The following is a 6181-nucleotide window of genomic DNA, read 5'->3' as shown; positions in this document are numbered from 1 at the left end:
CATGTTTTTCATGCCTTGATAACTAGTTTCTTTTTATCACCAAATAACATTACATTATCACATTATCTAGATGTACCACAATTTATTTATACATATGCTTACTAAAAGACACATTGGTTTCTTCCAAGTTTTGGCAATTATGAATAAAATTCCTACAAATATCCATGTGCTGAATTTTGTGTGTATACAATGAATCATGTGGTAAGAGCATGTTTAGTATAGGAAGAAGCTGACAAACTTTTTCCAATATGGCTGTAACATTCTGCATTCTCACCAGCAATGCATGAGGGTTCCTGTTTTCCATATCCTTGCCAACATTTGATATTGCAAGTGTTCTAGTTTTGGACATTCTAATAAGTCTATAGTAGCTTCTCATTTTTGTTTTAACTTGCATTTCTCTAATCTGTATGTATCCTTTGGTACAGTGTTTGTAAAGGTCTTTAGCCCATTTTTAAATTTAGGGGGTTTTTTTTGTTATTGTTAAATTTTAAGAATTCATATTATCATATCTTAAACTGATTTGAGATCTTCATTACCTCTGCAAAATCCTTTTACATCTGTATCTAGATTCACATTTGATTAAATAACTGGAAGAAGGTATGTGTACACTAGGGGCCAGAAATCTTGGGGAATACTAGAATCCTGATTACCAAATGCAGCTTCTTCATTATTTAGGTTTCAGCACAAATATCACCTTTATCTCAATGCCTATGCACCTTGGGTAAAATTATTCTCCTCATCCCATTATTCTTTATCCCATTATCTTATCTTAACTTTTATAGTATAAAATAGACTTTATAACCTAAATTATAGTAGGTTCTGAGAAATATTTAATAAATTAAAAGTAAAGAGGTTAAGTTTTATTATATTCAACAAAGTTTTAAGTAACAACAGAAGGCTAATTCAAGAAGGAAATAAATGTATAGTATTATTAAAGGATACTACATAGTCCATTGAACCTCTAAGTGACAGTCTATGAAACCCCACCACTTTTGGGGAAATCAGTATCTCAGAGATATATGCACTTCAACATATTCATTGCAGCATTATTCGCAATAGCTAGACATGAAAACAACCTAAGTGTCTACTGACAGGCCAATGGATAAAAAAGATATAAGATAAATAAAATGTACACACACAGTGGAATATTACTCAGCTGTGAAAAAATAAGGAAATTCTGCTATTTGCAGCCATGTAGATTGAATATTATGGTATGAAATAAGCCAGACAATGACAAATCTTTATGATCTCATTTATATGTAAAATCTAAAACGTTGAACCTAAAGCCAGAGAGTAGAATGGTAATTAGCAGGGGATGGGGGTAGGGATAATGGGAAGATGTTGGTCAAAGGGTATAAACTTATAAGACAAAAAATTCTGGGGATCTAATATAAAATATGGTGCTAATAGTTAATAATACTGAATTATATATGTGAAAAAAGGTAATGTGAGGTAATAAAGGCTTGAATTAACTTGATTGTGATCATTTCCCTATATATGTATATCAAACTATCATGTACATCTTTTATATATAATTTTGTCAATTATGCTTTAATAAATTATAAGAAACAAAAAATTTGGCAGCCAACAAAAACAGTTTACTTAATGTTCTTAATCTTTATTATAAGCAATGTTCTCCCTTTAACAATATTTGCTTTAATTTTGACTCCCTCAAATAAATTTGCAAATAAATCCTGTCAAATAGACAGTAAACATGATATTTTTTACCAAATGCTAAAAGGCAACACAGAGTTAATCCTAATTTCTTTAGAAAATTTTATTGACTCTATGTGCCTTAAGTGTTTAAGCAGCCACATTGATTATGTAATTGAAGATTTATAAAGAATTGAATAGCTAGAAAAAAACACATACACATAGATTTGTAGATAAGCAGTTAACTCATCACTCAAAATTTGTAACTGAGTGTTAATAATGCTTTCTTCTTCTTTCAACTGTTTCTTAGTTTTCATCATTCTGGGCATCCAAGATAGGGCAGAAGAAGCCTAATATTAAAACTGACATAGGCCCTGGCCGGTTGGCTCAGCGGTAGAGCGTCGGCCTGCCGTGCAGGGGACCCGGGTTCAATTCCCGGCCAGGGCACATAGGAGAAGCGCCCATTTGCTTCTCTACCCCCTCCCCCTCCTTCCTCTCTCTCTCTCTCTTCCCCTCTCTTCCCCTCCCGCAGCCAAGGCTCCATTGGAACAAAGATGGCCCGGGCGCTTGGCCTCTGCCCCAGGCGCTAGAGTGGCTCTGGTCACGACAGAGCCACGCCCCAGAGGGGCAGAGCATTGCCCCCTGGTGGGCAGAGTGTTGCCCCTGGTGGGCGTGCCGGGTGGATCCCGGTCGGGCGCATGCGGGAGTCTGTCTGACTGTCTCTCCCTGTTTCCAGCTTCAGAAGAGAAAAAAAAAAACAAAAAACAAAAAAAACTGACATAGTTTAAATAAGTTTTTTTTAATCAATATGATTAAATGCTTTAAAAAAGTGATGATAGTAATCTTTTGATTCTGATTCAAGGGTTAAGAAGATGTAATACTTAGCCTCTAACTGATAAATACAATTAACCTAAAACAGACAAGTCAAGCCATAAAAAGATGGGACATACATACTAACAGAATGCAGGAATCTGCCCTGACTGGTTGACTGAGTGGTAGAGCATGGCCAGCATGTGGATATCCCAGGTTTGATTCCCAGTCAGGGCACACAGAAGAGACTATTTGCTTCTCCACCCCCTCCCCTCCCCCTTCTTTTTCACCATCTCTCTCTCTTCCCCCTCAGCAGCCATGGCTTGATTGGTTTGAGCACATCAGCCCCAGGTGCTGAGGATGGCTCCCTTGAGCCTCTGCTTCAGGTGTCAAAAACAGCTTGGTTGCAAGCACAGCCCAAGATGGACAGAGTATCAGCCCCAGTCAAGGCTTGCCAGGTGGATCCCGGTCGGGGCGCATGTAGAAATCTGTCTATCTCCCCTCCTCTCATTTAAAAAAATAAGATAAAGTAAGTACTAGAAATGTAATGCACAATGTGATAACTATAGTTAACACTGCAAATTTAGTACTTGTTAATTTAAAAACTTAGAAAATTCCTAGATGAATTCATGAATTCCATGATTAATAATGATACATTTCTTGTATTTCAGTTTATTTTTGTGAGATATCTTATCAATTTTGACACCTTTTAAAAGCAAGTCCTGAAATAAAATGAACCTTAGAATTAGACTTTCACATAAATGGATCACAGTGTTAAACTAATCTTTCAAATAGAATATAACCCATTCAATTACATTTCTATTAATAATGATACTAGCATTTTAAGTAAAAGCAAAAAGTTTGTTATACATTTAAATTTTTTAATTTTTAAATATTATTTCATGTTATGTCTGCTTTAAATTTCTATTTGTACCTTTTACAATGTTTATTAACACATTATAAAATTTAAAAATAAATAAAAGTAACATTTGGAGAAGTGTGCTTTAACATTTTTACTGATAAGAGGTACAATTTGGAAAGTGTGGAAATGATTGCTTCAGGACATGACACTCAGTTGAAATTAAATTTTCTTATTAAATTAAAATTTGTAGAGAAAGAGAAAATAATATCCCTTTTCCAACCCATTCAATATGAAACCATCTTATTTATAGTTAAGTGAGTTGGTAACTTTATATTAGTGAGATCATTGTGAACACTTTAACATGCACAATATCCCACAGTTGGAGTATGGCCTTTCCATACCAGACTCTGCTATCTCTATGGCTAAATAACCTGGTTCCACAAAACACTGACTTGCCCACTTCTGTTCTGTAGAGATAACAGCTTGTCAAGTGCAGTGGAAATCATATCTGCGTGAAATTTCTTTTCATACCTATGGCTTCCAACAGAGTTAGGAAAGCAAAAAAATCCATAAGTTGGACAAAAAATTTTTGATTTAGATCCAAGTCTCAAGTCCAATTTAGGTTTTTGTAGAACCATGTTGTATAAGTATCCAGATACGCTTTGTTAAAATGTTCCCACTTTCCCTGACCTGTGGTGGTGCAGTGGATAAAGTGTCAACCTGGAATGCTGAGGTCGATGGTTTGAAACCCCGGGCATGCCTGGCCAAGGCACATATGGGGGTTGATGCTTCCTACTCTTCCCTCTTCTCCCCCTCTTTCTCTCCTCTATAAAATGAGTTAATAAAATCTCAAAAAAATAAAAAGTCCCCATTTCATTTCTTCCAAAACACCAATGTACATTTATAGATATCTCCATCATGAATACTTAATTTTATTTCCTTTATAGGTTTAGGGATTTTTTTCTAGAGTTGTGTGGACAAGTCCTGCTGGGGGTGAGGATGATGGAGACACAAAGACTCGACTCCGGGGACCAGGTTCAGTGACACAGATCCACTTTATTCAGGAAGTAAGTTAGCTTATATACATGGGTTCAGCCTATAGGATGTTACAGTGTGTTCCTCAAAGCCAATGGCTGAAAAGGTCAGGGAGCTGTGTGGTTAGCGCTAAGTCACTTCCTTATAGTGGGCGAGCTTCCTTCCTGGGTATGCCCAGGAGGGTTCTGGGAGCTGGAGTATTCTCACAGCATTGCATCAGCCACAGCTTCTAGAAATGCACTCTGTGCTCCACCCACATCTCCCCCTTTTCTTTTAATTAGGGCCAATTGGACTTGATGAATGACAGCTTGCTGCTGTTGTAGCTTCTGAATGCTACGCATTATACAACAGAATCCTAGCAGAACTAAAACAACTATAATACCTATTATACTATATGCTAATAGATTAGCTGGATTAAACAATGAGTAATGTTTGACTAGTTAGGAAATAGAACGAGGGTCTTAAATAGGAGATTCCTCCTAGGGGTCGGGATGTCATTTCCCTCCCATTGTGTTAGAGAGACCTTCTAGGTGCCGTTAAACAAAGATCCATTTTGATTGTAAAAAATGGACGTAGATCCATGCACACCCCCTTCCCACAAAGGTCCCATTGTCCAAACACAAAATGGATTGCTTGCCGTGGGCTGCATACTGCATATGGTTACAAGGCACATTACACAAATTACAACATGACAAATCATACAATTTCAACAATTACAAAGGTTCACTTCACCAGTCTCTGAGCACTTTGCAAAAAGCACAAAATTTCCTCAGCCTTCTTTCTAGCCATGGGAAAAGCTTCCCAGGGCAGGAGAAGGGCCTCCAGCAAAGTCGCCCCCACCCCCATCAGAGTATTTCACATTGTCCAAAATCCATAAGTCCATCCAACAAAGGAACCAGTGCTCACTCTGGTTGTAGTCCAGGAAATTAGTCCATGCACATGAGGCTTCAGCCACCTTCCTCATCCCTGCCGTCCTGGCAGGTCTTACACTGTCCCAAAGAGGAGCACGTGGCAATGGCAGTCAGTATTTCCATCTCTGCTCTGGAGAGCATGATGGCAGCCACCCCTATGTCCCAAAATGTTAGCGAACCCACCAGCATCTTAGCAGGCACTCCCTGCCATTCCAGCGGCCACTCGGCGATGCAAGCCTGGCTTCCATTTATACTCCTACCGCAGCTGCCGCGGTTTACCTTCTGGAGTCTGCAAATCGCAACTCCAGCCCAATTCTCCTCATCCTCCAAAGATAAACTGAAAACACCAGCTCGCACTGCCAGGCTCAAGCCCTGGGCTGCCACCACCTGCCTCTGGGAGTCAGTGGTTACTATAGCACACATAAGCAAGAACAGAGCACCAGGACCTGGGGGCTCGTCAGGGGCAATTCTCTGGGCCCACCCTGCCAAAGCCTCCACATCCCCCCAGGTGATGGAGCATGCACTCCCACTTCGAGGTCTTCTTCTGGAGCACTGAGGACCTCCTCCCCTCAGGCATAGTCAGTGTGGAGAAGGCCAGGGCTGTGGCTTTGGACGGGTGAAGACTGAACCACTTAGTGGGTGCCCAAGAAACAATGTCAAGCAGGTTGGGGGGTTCCTGGGATCCAAATTGGCTGAAAAACACAAGCATAACCTCTGCCTTGCATTAGAAGAGGGTGTGATCCCTGCCACTGTGCCATGGCTGGGTCCTTCCAGTGTCATTTCAGAGAGAGGTGCAGGGGAGAGAGAGAGTGAGAGATACAGAAAAATAGACGACACAGACAGAAAAAAGACACATGGGGCGTATAGGCTGGCCCATGGGTCTGCAGCAGGTACACGTGTTGGAGAAAAT

The 6181-nt window shown here is 39.6% G+C and overlaps 1 non-coding gene across 1 annotated transcript; it reads left to right on the top strand.

The window, feature by feature from the left end:
* The first annotated feature begins 2024 nt into the window (after positions 1-2024).
* On the top strand, positions 2025-2100 carry TRNAG-GCC (transfer RNA glycine (anticodon GCC)). Its single transcript has one exon. It is a non-coding gene; the product is annotated as a tRNA-Gly (tRNA).
* The last annotated feature ends 4081 nt before the right edge of the window (positions 2101-6181 follow it).

This window comes from Saccopteryx leptura, chromosome 4, assembly GCF_036850995.1.
Source record: "Saccopteryx leptura isolate mSacLep1 chromosome 4, mSacLep1_pri_phased_curated, whole genome shotgun sequence".
In the NCBI taxonomy this organism is placed as follows: domain Eukaryota; kingdom Metazoa; phylum Chordata; class Mammalia; order Chiroptera; family Emballonuridae; genus Saccopteryx; species Saccopteryx leptura.
Note: the sequence above shows the minus strand (reverse complement) of the source record. Positions and strands in the feature narration are given on the sequence as shown.